Source organism: Micrasema longulum, unplaced genomic scaffold, assembly GCF_059751315.1.
Source record: "Micrasema longulum isolate JH-2025_06_02 unplaced genomic scaffold, ASM5975131v1 h1tg000970l, whole genome shotgun sequence".
Lineage (NCBI taxonomy): Eukaryota > Metazoa > Arthropoda > Insecta > Trichoptera > Brachycentridae > Micrasema > Micrasema longulum.
In genome coordinates, this window is record NW_028278161.1 from 159,282 (window position 1) to 172,386 (window position 13,105).

The 13,105-nt window shown below is 30.9% G+C and overlaps 1 protein-coding gene across 1 annotated transcript in view; it reads left to right on the plus strand.

Annotated features, from left to right (window-relative positions):
* The window catches only part of T48 (FU domain-containing protein T48), a 60,892-nt gene that overhangs the window by 7,780 nt on the left and 40,007 nt on the right, over positions 1 to 13,105 (plus strand). The window lies entirely within an intron of this gene.

Consider the following 13,105-nt stretch of genomic DNA (forward strand, 5'->3'; position numbering starts at 1 on the left):
TATGTTAGTGTATGTTTTATATGTGCGTTCATGTGTGTGCGTAGATGGCTCGGAGTGTACATTCGGTATTTTTCTTTATTTTAATTTATTACCTCCATGGGAAACGCAAATGTCAACAATTATTCTTTTCTCACTTGAAATTCTTTTTTTTTTTTTGTCCCATTTAATGTTTATATCTTTTGCATTATTTATGAAAACTTAATTGGTTTTTTTATATTAAAAAATTGTTGTTTTTAATAATTATCATGTATTACTGTATGTTTTCTGAATAAAATAAAATTTAAAAAATAAATAAATAAATATACCTACGGCAAAATTACCTTTTACAAAACTAACAATATAACCAGATTTGTTTTTTTGTTTTTTAAATATACATTACTAAGGTTAAGAAACAAAAATTAAACTTAAAAATTATATAACACATTCAGTTGAAGTTTAAAACAATTAAAAATATATGTAAAAATCAAAGTAAATATTAAAATATTTTTAGTGGTGAATATAACAAGAAAATCATAAAACACTGCTTCATATAACAATTTTACTAAAGGCTTAGTTACCATTCACCATCTTTGAAAAAGTTTAATAGGTTTGATCTATAAGAACAATATCCTAGACCAAATATATCCGATAGGTGGGAATAACTATTGCCGAGTTCCTGGAGTCTATTTAATACAGCATTAAAGTATACACTGTTTGTGAATTGTTGCTATAAACGGTGGTACCTGTCTAGTAATTCTTCCAGGCACCCTGAAGTTGATGAGATGTAACAGTTTTGGGCAATCCCATTTTGAATTTACAATTTTAAATAAGTTTAATAAGTCTATAATTTTTCGTCGATCGTTAAGTTTTAACAAATTTAATGTTTTTGATAAAAAATCGTAATTCAAAAATTCATTACTAATTGCTGATTAGAGCGCATATTTTAATTTATTTACTATACATTATTTGCTGTTGATTTTTTGTTTAGGACAATAAGTTCTTACTCGGATGTCGGATGAAACCTTTTCTTTTTTTTTACATACAAAAAAACCTAACGTACAGTTTTTTGTCATAGAAAACAAATGACCTTACATGGAATTATATTTTCGCCGAGAGATATTTCGCCACAGTCTGTTGGAAGTTGGGATTATCCGGCTTTAGTCGCCTGGCGTATAATGAGCATCCGGTTTTAGACGTATTGAATTGCTTAAAACACATTTCAACATAAATGTAATTAAGACACTTCGTCAACCGTACACCGTACATAGTAAACAGCAATTTAAAGCCATAGATTAAAGTGACTACTATAAAAGCCTTTCTAAAGAATATCGTCAACATTTTGTCTTAATCTTCAACATTAATTTATACTGTTTATATACATAAAAGGGTGGGCATATTGCCTTAAGGCAATTCCTTCCTACCTACCCAAACCGTTCGATTTGAGAAAATAAGTGGTATATGAACACATTTTAGGTATATTAGAATCATTGCTTTTTTTTTTTTAAATAAACATCAGGTATGTCCAAATGCTTGCAGACTGGCTGGATTTCTTCCCTAGGGAATTATTCATATTTAAATTTGTTGTAACAGAGAGGCAAATCATTTTTGAGAAGGGCATATGGAAGTCTAGACATTTACAGGGCTTATGACCTATTATTGGATTGTTTAAGTGACCTTTTCACACACTGTGTAATATTCAACATTCTGCCCATATTTTTACATCTATATTTCTTTAATCCTTTCATCTGTGGATGTTTGTGAAGTTAAAGAGCTGAAACGTTTATTTATGCGGGGGAGATTCATCTTATTGAAACAAGAAATAAAAATTAAGTAATGCTACCATTTCGTAAGAAAACAAATACACAGAACTCGTTGATGCACCGAGCTGTACACTTATATTTTAAGGCAATATCATTAGAAATAAGAGAGAAAAAAAATATTTCATTTAAATGTCAGTTAAAAAAACATGTGTTTAGCAGATAAGTTAGTTTTTCAAAAAGTAATCTTATTCGTGTTAGCTTTATAGAAGTTTTCTTTTTATGTGTACGAATATTGTTTAGAAATGTTAATAATTAGTTTATGTTTTAATAATAATTAGATATAAGTTAATATTAGGACATTTATCTACTATGTTTGTACTATTTTAAGACTAAAAAAAAAATTGTTTTTAATTATTTCACCTACATACTAGGCAACGCCTAAAAAATATTTTTTTTTCAATTTCTATACTTCTTCGTGGACCAGGTGGATTTATCAACAATATTTTGAATTTGTCCAAATTTTCTAAATAAATAAATACTTAATATTCACCCTGTAGTCGCGTTATTATAAAATCATCAGAAGAGCAAAATGTCAACATAAACTTTCTCGTTTCAGTTTCCTGGCCATTCGAAATAATAACCGTGAAATTGCTACAACTGGCCCTGTTTGCGTTAGGTACTAGCTGTAGGTGAGTTAGATAGTGGATGCGCGTAACTAACTGGTTAGTAGAAACTTAAAACTCTTTAGGGCTAGACCCAAATTGTCGCACATATTATGATATAAAAAAAAAAGAATTTTTCTTTAAATCCAAATATATACGACTACTCACTGAACGATGAAATATTATCATCTGTGTCTAGTATACGAGATTTAGCAATTAAACTTGACACTAAACTTTCTTTTACATAACTAGATAAATCCTTAAAACTCCTTGGATTTATTAACAGAAGCACAACTGACTTCAAAAAAAATCAATACCCTTAAAACTCTCTTCTGTTCCCTAGTTCGCCCGCACCTAGAGTATTCATCTGTTATCTGGTCTACATATTATGATGTTCACATCAAGAATATTGAATCAATTCAACATCGATTTTTGAGAAAGATTGGCTGGATGTTGGGCTTATCCAGAGACCAATATACGTATAATGAGTTAGAAACTAGTCTAAATATATCCTCTTTTCAAAACCGTTGAAATAAATCCGACCTTCTAGTCCTATTTAAAATTCTCAACTCACTTTTTGATGCGCCTGAACTACTGAGCTCGATAAAATTAAATATCCCAACTAAAAACCTCAGACAAAACTTACTCTTTCATACCGATAACTAACTATGGTTTTCATTCCCCTATGGCCAGAATTCTCAGGTCTACCGACAAACATACCAGTCTTGATTTCTTTTATAATAATGTGTCTTCTTTCAAACGATCACTGAATCAAATTCAATTATAAACACCTCTCTCCCGCTTCCACTCCCACAAAGTCTACTATATACGAGTACCATTGAGTCTTTCTACTTGTTTTATAATAATTTTCTATGTATAAATATGTCCTTAAAATGCCCATTGGGCGTAGATGTAAATAAACAAATATCTTTAAAAATACGTTTAAGAATTATTTCAGTACATCTATACTATGTGGGCCTTAAAAATCGGGTATAAAGTAGAGCTTGAGAATAGTGGTAGGATAATGATGGTATAGCAAAAAGTATTACTTATAAACCTCGCATAGAGTTAAACTCGGATTAAATCTGGGATAGCGACCATAGAAACTTATACCTGCATATTATGTGGTATAACGCTGTAATAAGCACGCGATCTGTCAAAAGTCATATTTTTCTGTAGTCAAAATGGATAGTTTATCAGATTTTTTTCAAATTTTAAACAATTTCAAAATCCTGCGACATTTTAAAGTGATTTTTAATAATTTGTTTAAATAATATCTGAAATATAATAGGCATGCATGTACGAGTATTTTAATTAATTGTGATAAAAAAGAAACACGAATAAACTAAGAACTTGTTTTTCCCTTTTCCTCTTCTTCTCATTTTTGATTTCTTTTTTTAACGGTTTTCACCTCAGAGTAATAATGCGCCGAGCTATAGAGGAGCCCAAACGTAAGAAAACTCTTCTATGACTATTGGGTATTAAGTTAGCTACAGTTCGCAGCAAAACAATGGGCCGTACTTGGGTCAAGAATTGCCAAATGGATATTAATTTGCATTGTAAATACTCTTAAATATGTACCTGTGTATTTATTATTGCAGAGTTATTCCAATCTATAATTCGCCTTTATATATTATAAAAAACTGAAAATACATGTGTGTGTTTATTTTTTTATTCATTTTATTCACAATATACTTATGTAAAATTTATTGAAACATAAATCCCAACTCCGTAGAACCAAAGTCCTGTGTTGAATTTGTTTGTTTGTTTGTTTGTCCGTCACATCTCCGAAATGGCGAGTCATATTGGATCAATTTGGACACGTCATTTAAGATGCGATTTCAATGTTAACCTTGCTATTTTCGAGTAAAATTTGAATCGACCTCTACTCGATAAAAACTCAAACTTTATATGGATGCCTCGTGCGGCCCTGACATATTGCCATTATCAACAGTAAACATACTTTAATTCACAAATTTATCTCCCAAATTGAGAAAAAGTAGTATCAGAAGTAAATATCTTGATATAAGGACAGTTTTTAAGCAACATATCACACGTGTCGGGACAATAAGTGCCAAAAATCAATGTAAATCATAAGAAAATATTCGAAATCAATTACCTGTGAAAACTGACTCCTTTAACACCTTTGACGCTCCCACTGCTGCAACCAAACATATTAATATTCACCATAGTTGATTTTTATTTATTTTAACGTAAATATCCAAGTTATTTACAAACAAAGCCAAGCACACCGACAAAAGCATCCGATCGAACCGTTATGTTTATGTTGTCAAATAAAACGGCCACCAATTGGTTGCTAACCAACAAACTAACATCGCTTGCGTTCTATGAAACGTAGTGATACGGCTTCTCTCTAGGTCACGCATTATTACTCTGAGGTTTTCACCATGTCCTCCATTACACTGACAGTAGTCTCGATTTAACTTTGACGTTTGTTTGTTGTAGTAATAAAAGTAACTGCGCACGCGTACATATTAGTGTTGACTGTTTAAAAAATTAAGCATGAAATAACCAGTGAATTTTTATTGGGTAATATGTATTTTTATGAGTAAGCTTTTTTTATATCGGTTATAAATAGTTAAATCGGGTATAGTTATTTCTTAATGTAAACCTGGTATAAGGAAATCTAATAAGTAAGGCCTTAAGGCTATTATGCTGCCTATTTAAATTACACGGAACATCCGGCTATCAAGCGTGGTTACATAGATTCTCAAGCTTACAAAAGAATTGAGCTATTTACATTCTAAAAATTACATCTAAGTACGCAAATATTTAGTACCTCCTGTAATATCTCCACTTACCCAAAATATTCTAATTCACTTTCGATTTAACAGTTTGATTTGGTGGAATCGTAATGGTTACATCGTATTTCGATTAAATAAGCAAGTGATTGTTTTATATTTTGGAAAGTTGAAAGTAGAATATTTATGATTATGACATTGTTATGCAGATAATTATAATAACATTGGTTGTATTTAAATACGAGCATTTTATTGCACAATCCTTTGAAATATTTGTTATCTTAGGCAAATACAAATACGTGCGAGTCAAGAAGTTCAGTGGCTTTTTTTGTTATTAGACTATCAGACTAAGCAAAAAATGTTTTTTTTAAATTTAATTTATCTTATTTTTATTTTTTATATACGTTAAACGCCCATAGGGATTTTACAATACAAATTTGGTTATTTTATTTTATTTATTTTTGCACTACAACAGGCCAGGAGGCCCAATTACAGTGGTGAATTACATCACAGAACACCCAGGCTTGAGAAAAATCATATTTTAATTTTTTTGTGTTCTCACCGGGAATCGAACCCGGAACCTTCCGTGCGTGAGTCAAGCGTCTTGACCACTACACCACGGAGGCCGCCAATATAATACATAATAAAGTTTATAAACAAAAATAGGTAGCAGTTATACGAGTACAAAGGTTAAAAAATTAAGTTGATAAAAACATGTTCAAGAAATTATAGTAGAAGTAATTTAACAGTTCGTAATTTACTCGTTAATATATCTGAAAGAGTGAACAGTAAAATTCTGAGTTTTGAGAATAGGTGTCTCAGAAGAATCTTGGTTGTGCGGTGGTTTGACTTCGTGAGGAATGAAGTAATAAGAGAACAGACGCAGCAAACTCCGGTGACAAATGTCATCAAGCGGAGGCGATACGGTTGGCTTGGCCATGTGCTGCGGATGCCTCCTGAGAGCCTTAACCACGCTTGCCTACTTTACAAGGCATCAGGTTCTCGCCGTCCTGGACGTCCACTGCTGACTGCTCGTCGGCAGTTCATGTCAGAACTATGGGACGCGAACCTGACTTGGGAGGATGCACAGGAGCTGGCAGCCGATAGAGACGCTTGGAGGATATTTGTGAACACCATATGCTCCAACTAGGGAGCGGACTTGGAATAATGAAAATGATAATTGATTATCTTGGCTTTCGAGAAACTGGAAATCAATCACAACACTATCATTGGTTGATCCTTAAGAACTTGTGACGTAATTTGAATTTATTATCATCATAATCATTCTCTTTCCGCACCTAATGGAGCATTGGGCACTGCATTGATACACCAATCGCAGCGTATCTTGATCATTTTTGTTACATGAAGTTAAGATGATCAGTCTTTCGCTTTAGGTACCAGTCTAAGGACTATAAAATATTCTAGTGTGAAAACACCCTATTAAATAAATATTTCAAATCAACCATGTCAGAAATCGAATCCGAGACCTATTGGGTGGTAGGCATTCGCTCTGACCATTACATTATTTACCAGCGGACAAAAACATATCCAACTTGCCCCGTTATTTAAAAAAAAAAAGAATTATTACTTATATAATTAAACATCTGGCTGCATATTTTTAAAGCCAAGGCAACAAAGTCCGCGAACGTCAAAATCAAAATTGGAATCCGACCTTGACTAATATGTTTTTTACAATAAATTTATTTTACATTTCTAGGTTTATGTAAAATATTCTTCATTATTTCTTTCTCTGGCGGTTATTTTTTAATTTTAAATTTAATTGTTAAAATTTAACAAAAATATAAGATTATGTTTGTTAATATTTTGTTGTAATTTTTCTAGTTATTAAGTTCAATCTTCCTTCTAAAATTTTACTATAAGCTTCTCTTTTCAGTTAAATAGCTATCAGGTTTTGATGTTATTTTTGTTGTCTATTGTTTGTATCTATATCGTTATTCCTTTCTGTTTGTGTTGTTCTTATGTTTATTGTAAATTAATGTAACTCGTTTTTGGCCGATGTTATCATGTTTTGGTAGAAGGCCCTAATAAGGAAAAAAAAATAATAACTAATAAACGGTGTTTTGTTTATTAGTTATGGATTTTCAAAAAAGAGTTTTGGGACTGGATGTTTCTTACAGTGAGGGTTTTGAGTGAGAAACTCTTTGATGTTTTTTCAAATATTTAAGTTGGGTTTTATTTCATTTTTATGTTACTGTTGCCTTTTAGTTAAAGTTAAATAATTGTTATATTTTTGTCAACAATGGTTGAATTAGTTGTTTATCTTACTCGTTTATGTAATCTGTCATGGCCAATCGACGAAAACGTAACAATTATATTTAACTTTACCACATAGAATTAAAAATAGTCCAGAAACCGCATACGCACATCAAACAGAAGGCAACTAAACTACTCATAAATGAGTAGTTTTACGCTTGGATACATTAGTTTATTTGTAGACGTCGCTCAGTACACAACTCCTGATTTGAATTTAACAATGCCGTGTTGTGTTCTTTTGAAATGTAGAAATACTGCTGGGATCTTAAAGAAACGGGATGGGATCACATTTGAATGTGTAAGTAGCAAATACATTACTTAAAAATTGAATTATTTTTCCATCTGTCAGATTGTCGAAGAAACAAAATGGAAATTTCGTTAGTGTTGCCAGGGTAGTAATTTTTTTTACCCTACTTTGCTCATCTAATGAAATAACTAATGAAAATTAGACTTCGGATTAAACAACGCCGCAGGGGACATTTGAACGACAGTATCTTTAAACATTAAATATTATTAAACATGATATAAAAATATCCATTTTATGTAAAATAAAGTTTGTCTTATATTTTAAGTTCAAAGTTAATTAATTCAATTACTCTTATTAAATGACCGTTTACCTATCTACTCTGTTGTGTCAATCAATGTTTCCGCGTGCACAAGAAAATTTTAGAGAAATTAACAGATTGCTTTTTTTTACCTTCATTAGTGTTATGATTTTTTTTCCCATCAAGCAACATAACGCGGCGACATCACGTATGCGCGCGGCGAAAATAGGGCATGGTGGGGGGATTATTGGACACAGTCCGATGTATTCAAATATGATTCTACGCCTATTCTGGACTATTCTTAATTCTATGCTTTACCATTTAATTAAACTTTTTCGATTCAATTGGCTATTACACCTCGAACCTATATTGCGATTTAGATTTACTCAATATACTCGTAGTGTTGTTTGAAATCCCGTTTACATGATCTCTTTTTAATTAATCTTTACATCATTATTAGTTATCGGGCATCGTTAATCTATAATAATTATTAATGTTATTCACTGTTCACAAAAATCATTCAATTACACTCGTGTATATCTAATATGTTACAAATACGGTAAATTTTATAAGACTCAATTATGTTATTATAATGTTCTATAGGCAATAAACTAACGGCTGTTTTTTTTATGATTAAAAGAATGCATATCAATGTACAGCAAATGGCAGCCATTTTTATCAGTCATCGTTCAGTGGTACGGGAAATTGGATATAAAAAAAAAATCGCATTTCATTGGCAGTAGCCAAGTTTCTTCAAAATGTACCAAAATATTTGTTCCATCTGCCAGTCTGTAGCAATAACTATGCACAACACTCTTTCCTCTATCGTTCTTGCTCTAACTATAATGCTTTTTTTCATCTATTGATATATTTTACATGCCCCTTAATTTATTTAAAAATAAATTAAGACTCCTTATTTCTGGCTGCGATATGATCCCACTTACTATTTAATGATGCTCACACTTACACACACCTGAACACTTACTCCTACTCTAATACACATAAACACACATCTACGCTGACTCTCATACAAATACACATAAACACATCCTTTTGTTGTAACACAATTTATAATATGTATGATTCTTATTTAGAAACTTTGCTGGTCTGTCTTTAAACTGTATTTTTTTAAATGTAACTATATCATTGTCGACTATTTGTTTCTTTAAAATAAATAAAAAAATACATTTTGAAAATACAAACTATTCTGACGCTACGATTAAATAAGAAAGTTGGCAAGTTAAATTTGTTGACAATAGCGATTAAATATATATATATTTTCTTTTTAAACGAAATATTTGTGTTCTTATGATTGACCCAAATATTTAATTTCGAAGGCCATTTTCAACGAGTAAATAACTTACTATTAGAAAATGGGAATCAAGCTGGGGTAAAGTGGTATTCGAACCACGGACCTTCGGTTCGTGAGTCCGAGACACTAGCCACGGGACCACAAACCGAATCTACCCGATTCTAACTGTTATTAAATATTTGTGTATTTTTTTATTTATTTATATATACGCCCAATGGGCATTTTTATGGACACATATATACATAGAAAATTATTGTAAAAAAATTAGAAAGACACAATATAGGTGATATTTTATGACGGGTTTTATATCACCCGTCGATGAGAGGAGTGCTATCCCGAAACTGTAGTAGTGCTCTTGTAAAAGAATTAAAATTGTGTAAAACTAATAACAAAGTTTTATTTTCATAATAATTTAAAATAAACCTAATTATCAACAATTTTCTTACAAGGTTACATCATTTTGCAAAAACGTTAGAGTTTGGACAAATTGATCGAATAAAAAAATAATTCATTTGATGTTACTCATGAAAAAAGTATAAATGTTTTGGTGAATAATTGTCTTAAACTTAATATAATATATGTATATCAGTGGCGTGTCGTCCATACATGCGATACATGCGGCGCATGCCTTTAATACTGGAAAACTATGTAGGTAGTAGGTACATAACTTGTAAATGAAATATATGTACACTCTTATTATTAGATCTTACATAAGAATATGTTTGTGTGCCCTATTTCAAGATTTAAAATAATAAAAATAAAAAATATCAAGTATTTTAATCATAGATTATTGACGTAATTATGAAACGTAATCGCCCCTAAAATCGGCAACAACCAACCACGCATCACGGCTGACCGTATATAAATATGTATGTGCGAATATATATGTGTATATGTGTGTGAATGTATGGTTATAAATGCATTACAAGTGCCCCGACTCAACACGGATTTTCTAGCGAGTCGGAGCAAGTTCACAGACATGGGTCGTTCCTGACTGTGTCGCTATAAACTGTGTCTCTGTCCTTAACAAATGTATATATAATGTAATTAATAAATAAAATAAATAATAGGCTTGTTTTTGCGTTTTTATATTAATTTTCGGAAACGGAGTTTCATGTTTGCATGAAAAAACTAATAAAATCGATTTGATCAGTACTTGATCAATGATCAATAATTTCCCATCACTATTGACATAAGTTTGGGATCTGTCGTTTAAATCAAGCTATATTTTAAGGACTATAGTTATTTTGTCGTGCTGTGTGCTGTGTGGTATGATATGGGACTTCTAAAGTTCAAGTTTTTTTTAAAAATTGAATTAAAAAATAAGTATGTTTAAATAATTTTATGCAGGTAAATACTTACATTTTAAATTTTTTTTTGAAAAATTTATATCCAAATTACAATATTGACATCATGATTGAATCGCTTTCAGAGCGCCAGCTATCCGAAATATATCATCTAAGTGCAAATATAATATTAATCAACAATGATTTACGTAGATACCTACATACTTCCCGCAGCAGAGCTCCTAACAGGACTTTATTAGTGAACGTTTTGTATAAGATATGCCACTGAATACTAATCAAGGTCTTCGGAACAGCTCATCTACACTTCATTCACAACAACTCCGTAATCTGAATTGCAAATTATTTATTATCACGTTGAAAGGTTCGAGCCCTGTTAGAGCAAATGGGGAAATATCATATACTACGAATATCGATGTACAAAATACATTTATTTATTTACGGACATTGTCCATTTACACAACTCATGTGGTATTAATATTACTATATAATAATAGTTTTAAAAAATTAAATAATAGTTAATCTGTACCTAAAAGAGTGTGGATATTATTGTAAAAAGAGTCATTGTAAGTCAGTTATTGTAAAAAGAGTCAAAAAACTTATTTACATATTTGTTATATATTTAGATATTTGTAGAATTATACCGTTAATTATGCGGATACATAATGTTTTCAGAAACATTAACTTTAATTAACCTAAAAACCATTTTAGATTTACGCTTCGCTTTATTTGTGGCCACGCTGATGACTAAACGTCAAATAAATATGAACACGTGAAATGGAACATTATAGTTTTTCATTTAGAACATTATAGCGACCTTAAGCATTACCCAAAACACGTAATTCGGTTGAATTGACTATACTGTATTGTTTTTTTTTTGTTTTTAAAACAGTTTTATACATGATTTGACGTTGAATCGTCAGTGTGGCTATTATATTAAGCAAAGTGTCGTCACATTAAAAAAACGGATGCTAAATCCCCAAGTCCTGGCTTCTGGGTAGTGTTTTTTTCTATTTGGCGAACACAAAACTTTCACTATAGTTATGCGGAGAATATATAGATGAATGTGGCGGCGCGGCGGTCAGAAGATGTAAAGGTGTGTGGATGCGGAGAGATGGTTAAAAGCCGATCGGATGCGGGTAGATAAATTACGATGCATGCGGTTGTTGACAGAACAAAATTATAAAAAGAGGAAAAACGAGATTGTTGATGTTGGTTGCTATGGATATGAAAAATTGTTCTCATAGCAACCGTAGCTACTAATGGCAGCAACGAGGATAATAAATAAATATTGGAAGTTAGGAAATCACGGGTAGGATAGGTGGACCTTCATCAATTGGCGGTCCATCCAGCCACAAACCACTCAATCCTACCAAACACTCGCGCAACCAATTTGTAAAATTTGTATATGCAATTCACTTCCATTACAAAAAAAATATTAAAATAAGTGCTAATAATAAGGTTGGTGAATTTGTTAGCCATTAAATAAATAAAAAATCAACTAAAAATACAATAAATACCGTATTATTTATGTTTAATGGCTATTATATGAAGCAAAGTGTCGTCACATTAAAAAAATAAAAGTCCTCAAATTAACAATTCTCTAGGGAGAAGAGAGGATTCAGAATGTCACCCCATGTGCGACATTTAAAAAAAATCTGTTCAGAAAAATCATTGTGTTTACATCTGAATGACTGTGAAAATCTAAGAAATTTAAGTATTATGTAGTTGTAAACATATTTAAAGAAATTGATAATACATTTGTAATTTCTCATACTATGTTTAGATATGTAATTTTGTATCAAGTTACGAAACTTCTTATTCAAGTTGAATAAAGTAGGCCGTGGACAATCACGTGACTCGAGACGCCGAGACTCGACTCTCGAGTCACGTTTTCAAACATCGGGTCAACTTTATAATAATTAAACCAGGTACTTAAGAATTTGCGCACTATGCCGCTAAAATGCTGTTAAATGTCGACCAAATATTATTTTTTTGACGTATATTATTATACCAATATCTTGTCTCTGTGAATTATTTACTTGTATATTTTTTTAAGCTTAATGTTCGTTTGAACATATTTTGTAAATACATTTAATTAATTACTGCTTATTATTATTATTTATTTATTTACTAACATATCATATACATAACCCTTTTCTTCACATACCTCTTGTTTCATCTAATTATAGGCAAAATTCGTATTTATGGCGAACTTTTAATAATTTTAATGTAATAAATAAATAATTCAACATAGATTTATTTGCAAATAATCTTAATAACGTACGGCGTTTGCTTTCGAAATAACTCGTAGTATTTTTTTCTTTTCTTTTAAATTTACATTTAATTACTATTCATTTTATGTTCGAGATTCTTTTTTAACTTACTGTGATGCTACTTGTGAAATCCTGTAATTGGCTTATTTGTTATTTGTTTTGTTATATAAATATGAGATAATTAAAGCTGTTGGTTATCCAAATAAATAAAATAAAATAAAATTATACATG